Source organism: Dipodomys spectabilis, unplaced genomic scaffold, assembly GCF_019054845.1.
Source record: "Dipodomys spectabilis isolate Male_0828 unplaced genomic scaffold, ASM1905484v1 ptg000032l, whole genome shotgun sequence".
Lineage (NCBI taxonomy): Eukaryota > Metazoa > Chordata > Mammalia > Rodentia > Heteromyidae > Dipodomys > Dipodomys spectabilis.
In genome coordinates, this window is record NW_024870709.1 from 12035360 (window position 1) to 12052999 (window position 17640).

Below are 17640 nucleotides of genomic sequence, written 5' to 3' on the forward strand. Positions count from 1 at the left end.
CCTCAGTTACTGAATTTAGCTTAGAACTTTTTATTACATATAGCCTTGACTTTTAATAACTGACATTTATAGATAATGAATAAATTGACTTCCAAAAGGTATCGCTATGAAGATGACATGTAGAATAACATGGGGCAAAACATCAGTCTTCTTCAATACATGAAAATGAATAGTTGTGTTATGCCAATATAGACTTTGTGGTGATTCAAAATGTTCTTTTTAGTAAAAGACTATGTTACCTATTAAATTCTGTTTTATATAAATTGATCATTCAATTTTTACAACCAGCACATTGATATGTAGACACCCCACATAGGTAACAGGCCATATTATCCTGCTTTGGCCATATAAATTTCAGAACATTACCAAACAAAATCAAAACATTTATCAGTTTGTGTTATGGAAAGAGCTACTCATAACTGTGTTAGAATCTCAATGGAAGAACACCAACCTATATGAGTGGCACCATAGTTTACATTTTGTATATGATTAAGTGAATAATTGGACATTTTCTTATAAGTACTGCACGCTAACCGATTGCGCCTCTGGAGCTCCTAATTGGACATTTTCTGAACTCACTCTTTTGCAGTTTCTCATACAGGCAAGGAAATCTGGGGTGGAAAGAATGTAATGTCACAGAAAGTGCTGTTTATAGTCATTCTAGACCCAAGCATAGCTTTATTCATATCATGCACAGTCCACTTGGGGACTCTGGGGATAATCCTATCAATGGCCCAAACTCAGGAAAGCCAGTGTATTTGGTAGAGTGAGCCTCCCTGCCTTCTTCCAAATCCCTCCTATGGGATTTTTAAACCTGACAGAATAGGCACATATATATATATATATATATATATATATATATATATATATATATATGTATTATATATATGAGACTCCTTTACAGCATTTGAATCCAATTCAAGGGAGAATATATAAGAAGAAACATGGAACATATTACACAACCAAAATAAAATAAAACCATTGCAGGTTTATTGCTTTTAATGTCAACATAGATTTACCATGTTCTTTGTCATAGTTAAAAATCTCTGGCCATTTACATATATTTTCAATGGGATTTGAGTTGAAAGTTTATGCTTTGGTGGAACACCTAAATTCTATTCAGTAAATTTATGTGATTGTCCCTTGCAAATAAAACACTAACCATGCCAATGGGCTTTATATTGTGAATTAGCTCCACTTAAAATTGATCATGTGTCAGTATTAAAGATATGCAAAATCATTACATTCACCAATGTTTGTTGGTTCATCGGCTGTATATGTGTTTATAGAATAACACGACAGAAATTGGTGCAAAGCAACATGTCTTTCCACATTATCTTAGAGGTGAAATTACTTTTACTTCACTTCTTCATAATGTGTACTATAAGTGAAACACCACACATTTTAAGTGACATGAAATTTAGAATTTTTAATCTCATATTCTCTAAAGCATTAATTGTGACTTTTCAATGTTGCAAGATAAGGGATTTTTTGTGGTCGTGGGTAGACTTTTTATACTTTGTTTTATAGATGGATTTTTTTAAAACAAAATTGTAGTTTGTTTAAATCACCAGTGTCCAAAATCTTTAATGTGTTTCATTTGATGTTGTTAGATGAGTAAAAAAATGGCATAAAACTGGTTAATAGTATTGTCAAAAATTGTGTATTGTGTACTCACTGGGAAAATAAAATAAAATATATTCACGTTTCAAATTTGTAAAAAAAAAAAAAAAAGCCATTTATGTAAACAAACTGCTTGTAGATAAGCTGAAGATAGACTATCTTGTAACTTTTAAATTTTTAGACTGGTATTTTGGGATTACATTCATGATTTCATTTTCTAACTCAATGGTGACTGGCACGTAATTTATAGGATTGACTTAAAGCAGTTCTTAAATAATACTGACGAGCCAGGTGAGGGTGGCTCCTGTTTATAATCCTAGCTACTCACTGTTTGAAACCAGCCCATGTAGGAAAAGTCCTTCAGACTACGATGTCCAGTTCACCATCAAAAAGCTGAAAGTGGAGCAGTAGCTCAAATTGTAAAGTGCTAGCCTTAATCGTAAAAACTCAGAGACAGCGTTCAGGCCCTGAGTTCAAGTGCTAGGACCAGCATAAAAAGAAAATAAACACTGCTGGGCGCCAGTGGCTCACACCTGTAATCCTAACCCAGGTGGCTGAGATCTGAGGATCATAGTTCAAAGCCAGCCTGGGCAAAAAACATCCTCGCGAGACTCATCTCCGATTAACCAATGAAAAACAAGCAGTAGTGTTGTAGTCAAAGAGGTAGAGCTAGAATTGAACCAAATAACTCAGGTACAGCGCCCAGGCTCTGAGTTCAAGCCCCATAACTAACAACAAATACAGCAAAAGAAAGAGAGAGAGGGAGGGAGGGAGGAAAGGACGGAAGGAGAGAGGAAGGAAGGAAGGAAGGAAAGGAAGGAAGGAAGGAAGGAAGGAAGGAAGGAAGGAAGGAAGGAAGGAAGGAAGGAAGGAAGGAAGGAAGGAAGGAAAGAAAAGATAGAGATGAAAAGTCTAGTTAATATTGGAAGTTATATCCCCCACTCTATCATCACTGTTGTCAACATCTTTGCCAAACTCCACTGTAATAACTTCTAAGTATAACTAATACTTTTTATCAACAGAACTGCTCTTATAAATGATTGAAAAAAAAAGTCAACATGAGAATTCGAAATGGTATGTTTAATTGCTTTAGAATATCTACTAACTATGCATATTGAGAAGTCACCACAAGGTAGAAAAGACAAATATCCAATCTTATTGTATTTCATAAATATTTCATGTTTCCCCTTTTAAATTACAATTATAGGACCTGATTTTGTCCAAAACTAAAAAGCAATAGTTTCCTATGTTCTACTAAGCAATAATCATGGTAAGTGTTAAAAAAAATAAAAAAGGAGAAAAGACAATTTTTTTCTCTGAAACATCCATTTAAAATTATTTTAAATTACATATGGTTCATGGATTGCATGTTTTAAATTAATTTAAATAAATAACACAAAATAAGATACTTTAAGAGTAATTATAACTAATGTTGCACTAATATAGTACAAAGGCAATATATATGTGATTCAAAGACAAAATATACTGATATGATAAATAGTAGAGCAATTACCAAACAGCCATTTCTTCATGAAATGGATTTGCACTGTAGAAATACACATTGCAAAAGTGTAAAATTATCACAAAAGATTATTACAGTAATAAATTATGTTCTCTTAATTATTGTATATATTAACTAGAAGAAATACATAACAATGTTTAAAATAACACTTATACAACTATAATATATAACGTGTTTAGAATTTCATTTCTCCTCCACAGAGAAAACAGCAGGGTTTATGTTAAACTTTAATTCACAACAGAAATGTGAAATAACATGATTCACTAACAGAAAATCAAGTTTAAAGAGTTCCCAGGGAAAGGCAAGTAAGACTTCCTAGGAGGGGAAGACAATATGTTGTCTCAAAAGATCTTTTACTTTGGTGACTTTAGGGCAACCATGAGTTTGGCCTTCCATCAAAAAAATTTAGTAAAATTTTTCTGATACCACAAACGGAATATAAACAGAATATAGCTATGTGTAATGTTTATATAGAACTACATAGATGACTGCCTTTGTATCTTCTAGACAATACATTTTCCTTTTGCAGTAATCAAGCTTCAAAGGAGAAAATAATTATACAGAGATGCATTCATCTCCATATAAGAATATATAATATATTTAAAACATTTGAGTAGATCTTACAAAATATCATGTCTACATTATATGTATGTTTTCTGTAGGTATTCAGATGAATATCTTACATGTTAATCAAAGAAAGTTGCATTTACATTTCAAATACAATGACCTTGAGCTAAGATCAATGTCCATTTCAAGCCACTGTCACTGCCCTGAGATCACACCACCATAGAACCCTTTGCCTAAAAATACACTATGACAGTTTCGGCATCCAGGAAGTCAAAACATTCTTTGACAATTTTATAAGTCACCCTTTTTCTATCACTAGTTTTTGATAAGTCTGTTTCTTTTTAAAATTTATTCATTCTCTTTGCCAGTAAGTATTGAGACATTATTTTTAAGTGAAATATTCAGATTACTTGAAAGAGTAATAACCTTTGTCTTCAAATAGATTAATATCTTCTTTTTTCAGCCAGATTTCTAGGAAATTCATTTGATGAATGATTTTATGCTAATGGAAAGAGTGAATAAACAAAGCTTTCAACTCTATTCCCAAACAATAAACTATATTAGCCCCATTCACACCTAAAATTCCTAACTTACTTCTGCTTTCTTTTTGAAGAATAGGCTATTGGATAATAATATATATATATATATATATATATATATATTAACATTAAAGAAATAAAGGAATAGAACCTCCATTGTTGACTATCTACAAAAATTTCTTAGAGTACATCACTCTATTGCTAATTTGTTCAACTAGTTTTACCGAAGTAGTAGAGCACATTTTGAAGAATATTTTCCCAAGAACAGTTACAACTAGTCTACATTAATGGCACTAACGATGTTGATTGAAAGCAATCATTTACTGTGAATTGTTAAAACAAATTTTGAGGTAGGACAACTCTCAGGTATTCTGAAAGGATGATGGAAAATATGTACAGTAAGGAAAAAAGTCATTACATTTAAAAAGTTAATTGTCATTAGAGATCTGCTATTTGGCATCAGGAAAGTAACATCAAGATCTTTACTGTGTCTTTCTGCAATTATTTTGCATATTCACAACTTTTTAAATTATGGAAATAACTAATTTTCTGTCACCATTTCTGTTCTACCTCCCACAAAAGGATAATTATATTTTAAAACCACTGTCTGATTACTACCAGACTGCCAAATGGAACTTTTCTAATGAGAATGAAAAACAGAAAATTTAGGATGAGGAGGCTTATCTCAGCAAACATATATATAGGTAACTCTCAGTGGGCTTCGAAATACTGTTAAGCAGTAATGACAAAATTTAGAATCCTCAGAACTTGATAAATAGAAAATAAATTGGGTATTTTTCCATGAATATCACTAGCAATGAGTACAAAGATGTCAGTATTATAATACGATAAATTAAATGGATTGGAGGACACAGGATTTATATGCAATTCATTAATTTTAAGCCTAATAAATTGACAGAGTCAAAATTTTTTAAATCATAGGAGAGTTGAGAATAATTTGAGAATAATTACTAATGGTTCTCCTAGCAAAAAGGTGGAACAGGCAAATGAAAGCAGCCTGGAAAATATGGCCCACACGAAAAGTGAGTCTTCAATCAACAGGATTGATTTATTTTTAATAAATGATTATTTAGCAAGTAACTACCCACCAAAAATTAAATACATATTTTTATCAATGTCAGTGAGGTTACATTACTAACAGAAATTCTCATCTACATGGTAAATGCCAAAATCAGTTAATTTCAAATAAATTCATGTAAATATTATTTAATATTCAAATTGGACTGTAAATATAATTCAATAGTTCAATGTTAGAACACTTGATTAAGGGCTGGGAAGGTGGCTCAGTGGTACAGCGCTTGCCTTGCCTGCCTGAGGCTCTGGGTTTGATTCCTCAGCACCACATAAGCAAAAAGAAAAAAACCAGAAGTGGTGCTGTGGCTCAAGTGGTAGAGCGCTAGCCTTGAGCTGAAGAGCTGAGGGACAGCACCCAGGCCTAGAGTTCAGGCCCCACAACCGGACCACCCCCCCACAAACAAACAAACAAAAAAAGAACACTAGCCTGGGAGAGGTGATGGTTTGTTCATCCCTACAACATAGAAAAAAATTTAATTTTAATTACAGATTTATTTAGGGAAATTCAATTATAAAGACAGTTTTGATTCATTCTGATGATGTTACAAATTAAAAGGTCATAATATAATAAATAATGTATTTTAAAATATGGACATCTACACACACACTCATACAAAAAAATTAGGTTTCTTTTGAATAATAAGAATCTAAATTAGGTTCTCATGGGGAAGACAAAGGACACCTCACAAAATCTATTCATAAAATAAGTCATCAGAGCTTGAACAATGGCCAATAAATCTCTCCTGGACAAATTTTATGTGTGTTTTTACATACACACACGTATACAAACGTCTCATATTTGTCATACACATGTACATGTACACATAAAGAAAGTGAGACTTTGTTAGTTGAGATGCCAAATTTTTTATTTACTTTATTTCTATTCACTGGTTTTCAATTTATTTGGTGGTAATGCGGTTAACAATGAGCACCGTCTTCTAGCTAGGCCATCACTCTACTTCTTGAGGTACAACCCCGTCTCCTTTTGCTATAACTATTTTTTTATTTGCATTTATTTTTTATTTTTATTTTTTGACAGTCCTGGAGCTTGAATTCAGAGCCTAGGCACTGTACCCGAGCTTCTTTTCCAGCACCATTTCCAGCTTTTTCTGTTTATGTGGTGCTAAGGAATGGAACCCAGGGCTTTGTGCATGCTAGGCAGGCACTCTACCACTAAGCCATATTCCCAGCCCCTGTAACTATTTTTTTAAATGGGGTCACTCATTTTTTCTCCATGCTGTCCTGGACTACAATCTTCTTAGTTATCCTTTCCACATAGCAGTGATGACAAGTGTGTGCCATTATACCCAGGTTTTTATTGCTTGAGATGGGGATTTATGAACATTTTCCAGACTGGTTTCAAACTGTGATCCTCCCATTCATAGAATCCCAAGTAATTAGGATACAAATTTGAGCCCATACATTGAATCCCACATAACTAAGGATACAAATTTGAGCCATTATGGCTTAGCTTGTTTAGAAATTAATGGAAAACTGGTGTATGCATAGTGTTATTCTTAGCACAGTCTAGCAAAGATTAGCCAATTACATCTGATATAATTGTAAACTAGTTGTGCTGATTAAAAAAAACAAAGTTGGAATGAACAATATAGTAGAAATAGAAAACGAAAAAAAACATGTAAGACAGAAAATGTTGCCAAACAAATGATTGGGAGTCATCAGGTGAGAGGAGTTGATGGCATATGGTCAGATGAGACTTCAGGGAGAAATAAAAGTGGACTTGACTTTAGATGGAAAAAAGTGATAGAAGATAAGCAATGTTGAAGGAAGAAGCAAAAACATGCATTAATAAAGGGCTTAGGTATTTAAGCCAACGTTTGAATTTGGTGCAATCTATTAAGACAAATATACATTTTGCTTCAGTGGAGGTAGGAAGTTAGTCATCCAACTCAGATTATAGGAGTGAAACATACATCCCAGATGGAACATCACTGTAGGGAATCTCTTTCTCCCAGCAAAAGATTTAATGTGGACTTCAGTGCAAAAGCATCATCAGATACCACTACATAATAAATACAAAGTAAATGTAGAATCATTAATGATAAATGAAATAGTCAATGGCACCGAATATTTCACAGAACAAAAAAAGGTGAATATAGCAGGAAGATATAGCGGGAAAAAATGTAAGTGGGATCAAAAGAGGTTGACTATGTGGTGGACTTCATAAAGATCTAAAGGAATATACATGAAGAGCCTGGTGTGTCCAAGTAACATGTTTTTTCTCTAGTCTCAGGAAGAAAGGACATTTCATCCTCAAAGAAGATTAGTGCTTTGGAAATAAGAAGAGTTGATTCTTCCCTCAACTTTAATACATTCAGTCTTGCTATACATGTGTAAAGAGTCAAAATAGAGAGAGGTATGAAAGTCTCAATTTGTAAACTAAATAAATAACCTCATTATAATGGAGCGTGAAAAATTCCCATTTAGAAAGTGTGTAGTTTCCTGTAAACAACAACAGGAAATACCAGACAAAAGCAGAATGAGACCAATTAGGATAAACACATTGCTAAATTGGTCAGCGTGACTTTCTACACATGTGCTGTGGATTGTAACTGTTCCAACACAGACCCCAGGGCTCAAATAGGAACTTGGTCAGGGAAAATTCAGAATAATACACAATGATGATGAGTCTGGCAACAATAACTTGCCTAAGGACCAATCTCACAAAAAGAGTATAAACAAAGCTATATCCTAGAAAAAGTAAATGAATAAAAACAGAGCTAATGATGTGAATAAAACTTAGTAGAGAAAAATGGAATTGATAGCAAACTTGGTGTTCCCTCCCTCTTATCTTGCTTTCCCCCAGGACCTTAATGAGTTGTTAATTATTTTTTATTAAAGACTAATAACAACAGAAATGCTCAGGAACATGAGAAATAATTAGGGTATAAGACTAAGTATAGCTAATTATGAAATGGCAAAATATAATTAATTATCCATTCCCTGAAAATGTCTCTTCTAAACAGACTCCACAGTTATAAAATGCAGAAGAATTTTAATTTTGTAATATGCCTACACATTCATCTACACGCACATATAAGATGCATACAAAGCTATTTCCAGACAATTAAATTTGTTATGAGATTTAGGAGCAATATTAACTCATGAACACAGTTTTACTGATTAGCTCTGTAGGCATAACCTATACCTGCTCAATATTTTATTTGGTATCTTTCCTTAGTGACAGCTTGTCAGCACAGATTCCAAGTTTTCTGTTTTTTAAATTTGATGCTATTAGAAATAGTTTTCTTTCAAAGACATTTATGTTTATTTTCAACCACTTGATGGGTTTTTTTTAGGTTCAAAGCCAGCCTGGGCAGAAAAGTCCATGAGACTCTTATATCCAGTTAACCACCAGGAAACTGGAAGTGGTGCTGTGGCTCAAGTGGTAGAGTGCTCACCTTGAGGTGAAGAGCTGAGGAACAGTGCCCAGGCTGAGTTCAAGCCCCATGACTGACCAAAAACAACAACAACAACAACAAATTATTGTAAAAGTAATGTACAGAGGGAATACAGTTATGTAAGTAAGGTAATGAGTACATTTCCTTTTGAATAGTGTCACCCCCTTCCTCATGCTCTCCAATTTTTTCCATCCTGACTTCCAACCACTTCCAAGTTGAATAGTTGTTTCCAGCATAATGTCTACTGGGATTCACTGTTGAGTTGATTCACCCTTTGTCCCACCATTTCTGCGCTTCCCTATCCCTCCCCAAATCAGATAAACTTATATACAACACAAAGGGTGCAGAAAAAAATAAATGACAGAAGGGAATAAACCAAAGAATAAAAAGGAAAGAAGGAAAAAATGCAAGAACCTCAGACAGTACAATAGAAATTTCATCTCTTGTTTTCATTATTTGGAGTTCGTTTTGATAAGCATCATATTATATGATCATATGCACAGATTTATTGAGCCCATGTGATTCTCTCCTAAGAATATTTAGACTCCCAGGCTACACTAAAGCCACCAGCACAATCATGTTCATTGCAATATTGTTTACCATAGCCAAGATATGGAATCCACCCAGATGCCCCTCAGTGGATGAATGAATAAGGAAAATGCAATATATATATATATATATATATATATAGAGAGAGAGAGAGAGAGAGAGAGAGAGAAAGAGAATGGAATTCTATATTCTATGCTTCCATCAGAAAGCATGACATTGCTGCATTCACAAGGAAATGGAAAGACCTGAAAAAAATCAAACGAAGTAAAGTAAGCCAGACCCAAAGAAACATACGCTGTATGTTTTCCCTTATTGTAATAATTGCAATGTGCCTATAAACTTACAAGTAAACTCAATGGATAGTAACAAATAATTACACCTGTACATGATTTATTAACCACTATTTGATGTTTTTGAGAAAGCATTTTTAAATAAAGATAATGGTTATTTTTTTAAGTGTGCATTTCTTTATATTGCCAAGTTCTGATACATGATTAATTGAAGGGCTGCTTAAATTGGAAAATATTGGGACCAACTAATTTATTTTTCTGTTACATTGAATACTCTTCTGACTTTTCTGACAAAAATATCCATTCTGCATTTTATTGAATAACCTAACAGCTTCAAGTCTAAATATAGAATGAGCATAATTTAGAATAATTAGAATCATTTAGTAATAGAAGCAATAAAGAACATTAAAATGTGTTGAAAAGCTAGTAAGTCATTAGTGGGTGAAGAGTGAATTTGGGGCTCAAATACACCCAAGGAGAACAAAGAATTATAAAGCATCATCTCAGTTCCTTTTTTATTATCTTTAAATAGGTGTACAAAGGAGTTGCCTTTCACCAAAGCAATTTGTTAATTCAGTTTATCTTGATCAAAGTCACCCCTTTGAACATTCTCACCTACCAGTCCCAACCCACCCCTTCCATTACTTATCATAATTTTACGTTATGTACTGATATTTTTCCATTCATCAAACAGTTTATGTGTACCAAGGATCTTTATCTGTGTCATCACTTCAACATCTCTATAATTTTACAGTGAATTCTTGCCCGCATTCCTCCCTTCCCCCTTCATCTTTTACCTTTCTCCTTTTGACTCCACCAACTCTGCTTCCAAGTATCCATTTCCTGTTACTTATTTTGTTGGGCTCTGACTTAGTCTTTTTAAATAAACATACTATTTGTTCTCTCCATAGTCTATTATACTTCAGTAAATTCATTTGTAACTCCTTGCTTCCCACCCAGTGTGTTTACTCGTAGATTTGTAGGCACATTCTAGCCACTGATGTAGTGAAAAAAGTGAGGATAAAATATAATGTTTGATTTGAGATCTATAAAATTAATAATGATTTTAAGATATAAGTGTAATTATTCTTTTTTATGGATAAGACTAAGACTTCCTTGCCAACTAACCAGCTGTTTCAGATTCTGTAACTCTACTTTTGCTGTTTTCTGAACAATGGGTCCCCTAACCAACCTGAGTCACCACCGCCCTTTGTTCTATTCTCCAGCCTCCGGCAAATTCTGATAAAACCCCTAGGCTGGAAAACCCATGGCAGAAAGTTTAAACTGAAGTCGGGAGTTTTGGGAACAGCATTGGCTTCATGAAGAAACAGCCTTCCTGCGTATGCTTGTATCCTCTCCCCTTCTCCCCGACCCAGGCAAAATTGCTTAAAAGCCAATGTGGATCCGAGCTCAAGGCCTTTCCCTGGGATCTCAACCTCAGGAGTCGTCCTGACGTGTCAGGGCTTTCTTGTTCAAATAAAATTTTGTTGTAACCACAACTCATCAATGGTTTTTGGGTCTCACTGTCTGCTAGTACTTGGATGCCACAACAGCCACAGAGAATAAGGGAAATCATGAAATGTATGTTTCTTTGGGTCCGGCTTACTTTGCTTAATATAATTTTTTTCCAATTTTGTTAACAAGTAGTACAATATTGTTTTTTCAGATGGATGAGAATTCCAGTGTGTGTGTGTGTGTGTGTGTGTGTGTGTGTGTGTGTGTGTGTGTGTGTGTGTGTGTAGTATCACATTTTCTTGATCCATTCATCCATTGAGGGGCATCTGAGCTGATTCCAAATCTTAGCTATGATAAATAATGCTGCAATGAACATGATTGTGCTGGATGCTTGAAGAATGAGTTTGGTAGTGATCTTTTCCTTTCTACTTCATTGAAGGGTTTGAGAAGTGTTGGTGTCAATTCTCCTTTGAAGGCCTCCTTACAGATTTCAGCTGTAAATACATGAGGTCCTGGGCTTGTCATGGAAGGGAGATGTTTTTCATTGCTATCTCAATTTCATTAATTAAGTCTATTTAATTGGTTTAAACCTTCTTAGTTTACTTTATCTGTGTTGTATAGGAATGTATCCATTTCTTTCTGATTCTCCAATTTATTGGCATAAAGGCCTGCAAAGTATTTCTTTATAATATTCTGAATTTTGCTTTTTTCTGTTTTGATATTCCCTTCTTCCTCTTTAATTTCAATTATTTGGGTATTCAAGTCAATATAAAAAATTGGAGACAATCATATTTATGTTGCTAAAAATCTCAAGTAAGTAAAGGCTTACCAGAAGATTTTTTGTGTAAATAAATGATAACTATGAACTTGGTACTATATTCTACCATGATTTTGTAAAAGCCAGAGGTATTTTTCAAATTACGCATTTAAAAGTGTAAATCTATACAAACTTATAGACTGAATTTCCAGGAATATCTTATCCAAGACAATTGTATTTGTATGTTTTTTAAAAATGATCACTAGAGCAATATATTTACCTAGTAAAGTTAACCGACTCAAGCAATATATACATGTAAGTCACAGAGTAAATATTTATATAGGTGATGTTCTTTGGTTCTTCAGCCAGAGAACATTCAGCATTTAGAAAATGCCTGAGTTCTGAGGGAAAAAAAAGATTTTCCCTTAAGTTTAAAATGTTTCCTGCATGTGCTAAAAAAAAATTCTTCCTGAGAAATTTAGCAAAAACTGTAGAATCTGTGGAGTCCACAGACCAAAGTCCTAAGCTCACCCAATATAGTCTTTATGAAAAAACAACTTTTCCCCTTGATGTGTGAATCTTAAATCTTTCCATTGAGATATTAGTAAGTGTGCCCACTGGTTTTTACATAGTTCTATAAAATTTCCCAGTTGAAGCAAGATAGAAAAGTAAAACACTGCCTTCTACAACTACAGCAAACGGGGAAAGCTGAATGAAATGAGGGAATGAAGTGCACATGTGTTTTTATTTGAGAAAGAATAACCCCATAGAGATTCAGAGGTTATCAGGGCAGCCGCTCCTGACACCTCCCCAAGGGTAGCTTTCTCCTTCCATTCTCCATTTTAGCAAAGCAAGCTGTATCACAAAGAAGCACATACAAAAGCCACCCTCACACCCCAAAAATCATGTGGTGGATTCATTCACCAAACAGGAGCAGTGCTACTATACAGTACTGTGGGGTAGATACCACTGCTCCAGTGAGACTGGAGGGCAGAACATAGAAGGTGAAATAATTATTCTCATGCCTTAAAATCCAATAGAATTTGTCTCACTAGATTTCAGAATGGTAGTGACCGTTCACCACCTCTTTTTTCTCTTAGCCAGATATCCATGCAATCATCAGGTTTTGGAAGCACATAGCATGCAGTTTCACAGTTTCACAGCAAGGGAGGAATTTTGCCTCAGGATGAGTCTCATACTTAGATGGTATTTTTGTTAATGAGACTTTAGACATTAGGCTTTGAGTTGATGCTGAAATGAGTATACGATGCTGTTAGTTTGAATAAATACATTTTGCTATAAGAAAGACATGTAATCTAAGTTATGACTTCCCTAAAGCCATATGTTGAAGCCCTAGGCTCCAATGTATTTTTTGAAGACAGAGCCTTTAAATGAGGTCATGTAGACTGAGTACCCATTTGGATCATTAGATAATAGTATAAAGAAAGAAGAAAAGATCTGATGATGTAGCTCAGTGACAGATTACCTACCTTGTATATGACCTTGTCTTAGTCAATTCCTAAATATCATAAGAAAATATAGAGAAAAAAATCTTTCATTATCCATGTTCACACATGGCCAAGTGGAAAGCATTAAAATAGCAAGTGTACAAGCAGGAGAAAGAGCTTCCCCATCCTCAGAAAATGCCTGTTGAAACCTGATTTAGAACTTCTTTTCTCCAATTTATTCCACTGTCATTGATATTTTTTTCTCCTTTTAGCCATTTAAGCTAAGTAAAGTAAGTATTTTTCTTTTTGTTTGTTTTAATTTTAGATAGTGGTCAGAGGGAGAAAAAGTTAATCTCCTCAACCTTAATACACACTATGTAGCTTTTGTCTTTTGTTTTTTTTTATAACAAAATCTGTTACCAGATGAGGTCAGAAGCTTGGGTTGGATGGTAGGAGGCAGCATGAATAAAATAATGTCTTGCCTTGGCATTACTATTCTCTCTTGTTCTGTAAGCCAGATGGCTAATGGTACTATTGCAGAATTCTCAGTGAAGACTCCTGTCATCATATGATCATTTGGCAGTAGCTTTTCTTCTCCACCACCAGTTGCCAGGGCAACTCATGTATTGATTACTGTCATTTTGCTTCTGTTAGCTCCCTTCACATTATCATTTGAGTTTGCTGAGATATATTTATATGAAGGCAATATGTATGGGTATTTCGTGTGACATATGAAGATATTCTTTTAGATATTTTAGATATTCTTACCCATGAATCTTTTTGTTTTTCCTGTGCAATTATAGGACAATTAATTCTTTTTTTTTTACTTTTATACATTTAAAGAAGCAAAGTTGGCCTGCATTGCGTTTATCAATGAATTTTCAAGTCACATGGCACCCTCATAGAAAGAACATGAATCATACATAAGAAATGATTCTTCTTTCTCAAACTATATAACTCTCATGCTGTAAGTCCTAGCTTTCAAGTAAAAGAGATGTTTTGTTTTGTGTAGAAACAAACCCACTTATATATTGCTTTGGTTTATATTAAAGTCTCTTCAAAAAACTCACAAAGTCAAATAAATTTCCAGGTCTGACACTATCACACAGTTCAGAGAATAATATCATTTATTCTCTCAGCCTCAAGAACTTGTCAAATAAATATTGGTCAAAGAACCACTATATCCCAGGTACTACACTGACAGAAAGAACAAAAACACCAGAAAAAAAAACAGCAAACATACAAACACAAAATTCAAGAAAACTAAAAGCTCCAAGTTCCAAAGAAGCTCACAACTTTTCCAAAATATCTGATGTATGGTGCATTGGTAACATTCACCTGGGACTTTACATACCGTATTGGTATGGGAGGTTGTATGGTCAATGGCCAGTGGTACAGGTGGAAAAAATACAAAGGGTTTCAGGCAGATAGATAGAGGACTCAGGGCCTATTATAGCATCTAGTTTTTCAAAGGGCCACAGAATCAGATTTGTGACACAATCTAAAGAGAATGAACAGGAATACACAATGGTGGCTTCATTTAGGAAACTAATGCAGTTTGTTTCTTTGGTGCTTTTGCAGGTTTGTTCTACTCTACATTTCTCTACCCAGAGCTGGACATCAGTCAGAAAGAATGAGTGATTATAGCAGGCAGAACAAAATACGCATCAGATTTTCCCAGTAGGCGATAAGTCACCAATAGAAGATAAAGCCTAGAGTATCCATACCACATATGTGGTGGCTTCAATATTTAAGAGGTGACTGACTGCCTTAACAGAAACTACTTAGCAACTATGGAGGGAAGTTAAACAGAAAAATGAATAATGATGCTGATAGAACAGGGTCTGAAATGGAACATACAAGTTATATATGCAATTGTAATTCACATATCTGATGCATGTGTGCTTATAGGACCCCACAGAGGATTCAACAAAAAGTTATGGTTGAGCATTTCTTTGATAGTAGAATAGAATGTTCACAGATGGGAAAATGGTTGGAATAAAAATTTTCATGGAGGGCTGGGAAGGTGGCTCAGTGGTATAGTGCTTGCCTTGCATGCATGAAGCTCTGGGTTCAATTCCTCAGCACCACATAATCAGAAAAGGCCGGAAGTGGTGCTGTGGCTCAAGTGGTAGAACACTAGCCTTGAGCAAGCCCAGTGTTCATGCCCCACAACTGACAAAAAAAATCATGGAGAAAAAAAAAATTCTCAGGGGATTCCTTAAATTCTCTCACAATAGATAAAGAGCTAGTCTGGGAGAATGTATCAGAAATACAATTTTTTGTGTGTGTGTGCTGGTACCAGAATTGAATTCAGTGTCTATGCCCAGTCTCTTAGTTTTTGTGCTCAAGGCTGGCACTCTAGTTTGAGCCATAGCTCCAAGCTTTTTTGGTGGAAAACTGTAGATAAGTGTTTCATGAACTTTCCTGACTGTGCTGGCTGCAAACTGCAATCTTCACATCTCAACTTCTTAAGTAGCAAAGATTACAGGTCTGAGCCACTAGCACCCAGAAACAAATACAATTTGATACCTAACAAAAGATTAAAAACAATCAGTAGTTTAACAAAAAGTTCATCTGTACAACATAATAATTAGGTTATTATTAGACATAGTTCAAAAGTTCAATTATGTTTCCTTTGGTTGCAAGGTGGCTGCCTCAACTCCAAATATTACACATATGCTTCAGTCAGAAGGAAGCAGAAACAGAAAATGTATGACAGTCACACTATTTTAGCTGCAAAGATAAGGTTTTACCAGAAAAATGCCATTCTCCAACGACTGCAGCTAGCTATCTGTGTAGTATTATTATCACATGCTCTTTTCAACCTCCTACCCATGCTCTACTTCCATAAGGATATGGCAAACATATTTAGCTGAGAAAATGGCTGTAGTAACTAAAAGAAAAAAGAAAAAAAGGGAAAGAACACAGAATTCTATTAGGAATAGAAGAATGGGTCAGTAGGGAATAGGGAGAAATTACACATGCAGATATGTATGTGGGAGGAAGAAGTACAGCCTAAAGTACAAACATAATCTGATTTTAAAGGCTTCTTTAGGTTGTAGGTCTGTAAGTTGTTTGTCTCTTGGTCTACAAAAGAAAGATCAATTTGTTTGCACGTTAATGATCTCTAAAATTCCTTGTCAATAATCCCTAACTTTTCATAGAATGTCCTTATTTGAACTTCAATTTTTATTTTCAGTCATAAGCTCTCTCCTTAGCCTGGTGCCTGTGGTTCACATTTGTAATACTATCTACTCGGGAGGCTGAGATCTGAAGATCATGGTATGAAGCCAGCTCCGGCAAGGAAAGTCTGTGAGATTCTTATCTCCAATTAATGAACAAAAAAAGAAAAAAAAGGGTTGAAAGTGGAGCTGTGACATAAGGGACACAGTGCTAGCAAAAAAGAACACAGAAACAGTGCCAAGACCCTGAGTTCAAGTCTCAAGATTAGTGAACGTGCGTACACACACACACACACACACACACACACACACACACACACACACACACACACACCACGTCCCTGTTGACATTCCTTGAAACTCAGTGAATCTAGAATGTCCAAGTGTCTCCCTCCCTCTTCACAGGCAGTGCTGGGACAACAGCACAATGATGACTACCTCAGAGGCAGATACTGCTTCAGCCAAGGTCTGCCATATATCCAGCACCAGGCAGCAGCAATGGGATGAGAAAAGAACCTGGAGGCAGGAAATCTTCCAGTCCTGAGTGTCAAAGATGGGCTTTGTGGCCTCGCATAACTCATTCTCTAGGCTCATGTCTTTGAGGATAAGTTGAAATAATAGGGTTGAACTGAAAATACAGAATCCCTGCTAGTTCTATGATTATTGGTTGATTTATTTCCATTGGCTCCTCCAAGCATACACATACACCACGGCTGTATTTTTCAAAGATTGATAGAATGACATTTAACGGGGAAAAAATTCAAGGGAAAAATTCCTTTTATTAGATATATGGATCTCTAACTTACCTAGATTTACAGTCTTTGTGCAAGTAATGATACAGCCATAAAGGAATCTATTAAACAACCTTCTTCCATTTAGAATGCTATACTTATATGAATTTAGTCTCTCTTATTTCATTGTCAAAAGTTTTGAAGTCTTAGATTATTGGGTAATTCCCTTATTTCTTTCAGCGTATAAGTCTGTTCATTAAAGCTTAGAGCAATGGCCTTCAAGTTCATACACAGTCACAAATATCTTTAAATGTCATTCAGGCGTGACTGTATGTACAAGAATGAGGAGGTTTTGCAACTGTGTTCAGGGAAGTAACAACCTGGCTGCCATTTATCATCAGTAAGCCCTTGATGATAGCCAATGTCAGCACTCAATCGGACACAAATGTCCTGCCAG

The 17640-nt window shown here is 34.9% G+C and overlaps 1 long non-coding RNA gene across 1 annotated transcript; it reads left to right on the top strand.

Annotated features, from left to right (window-relative positions):
* The first annotated feature begins 938 nt into the window (after nt 1-938).
* On the top strand, nt 939-16947 carry LOC122105651. The gene is made up of 3 exons (XR_006147059.1): nt 939-1560; nt 11510-11513; nt 16936-16947. It is a non-coding gene; the product is annotated as an uncharacterized LOC122105651 (long non-coding RNA).
* Nucleotides 16948-17640: the final 693 nt, after the last annotated feature.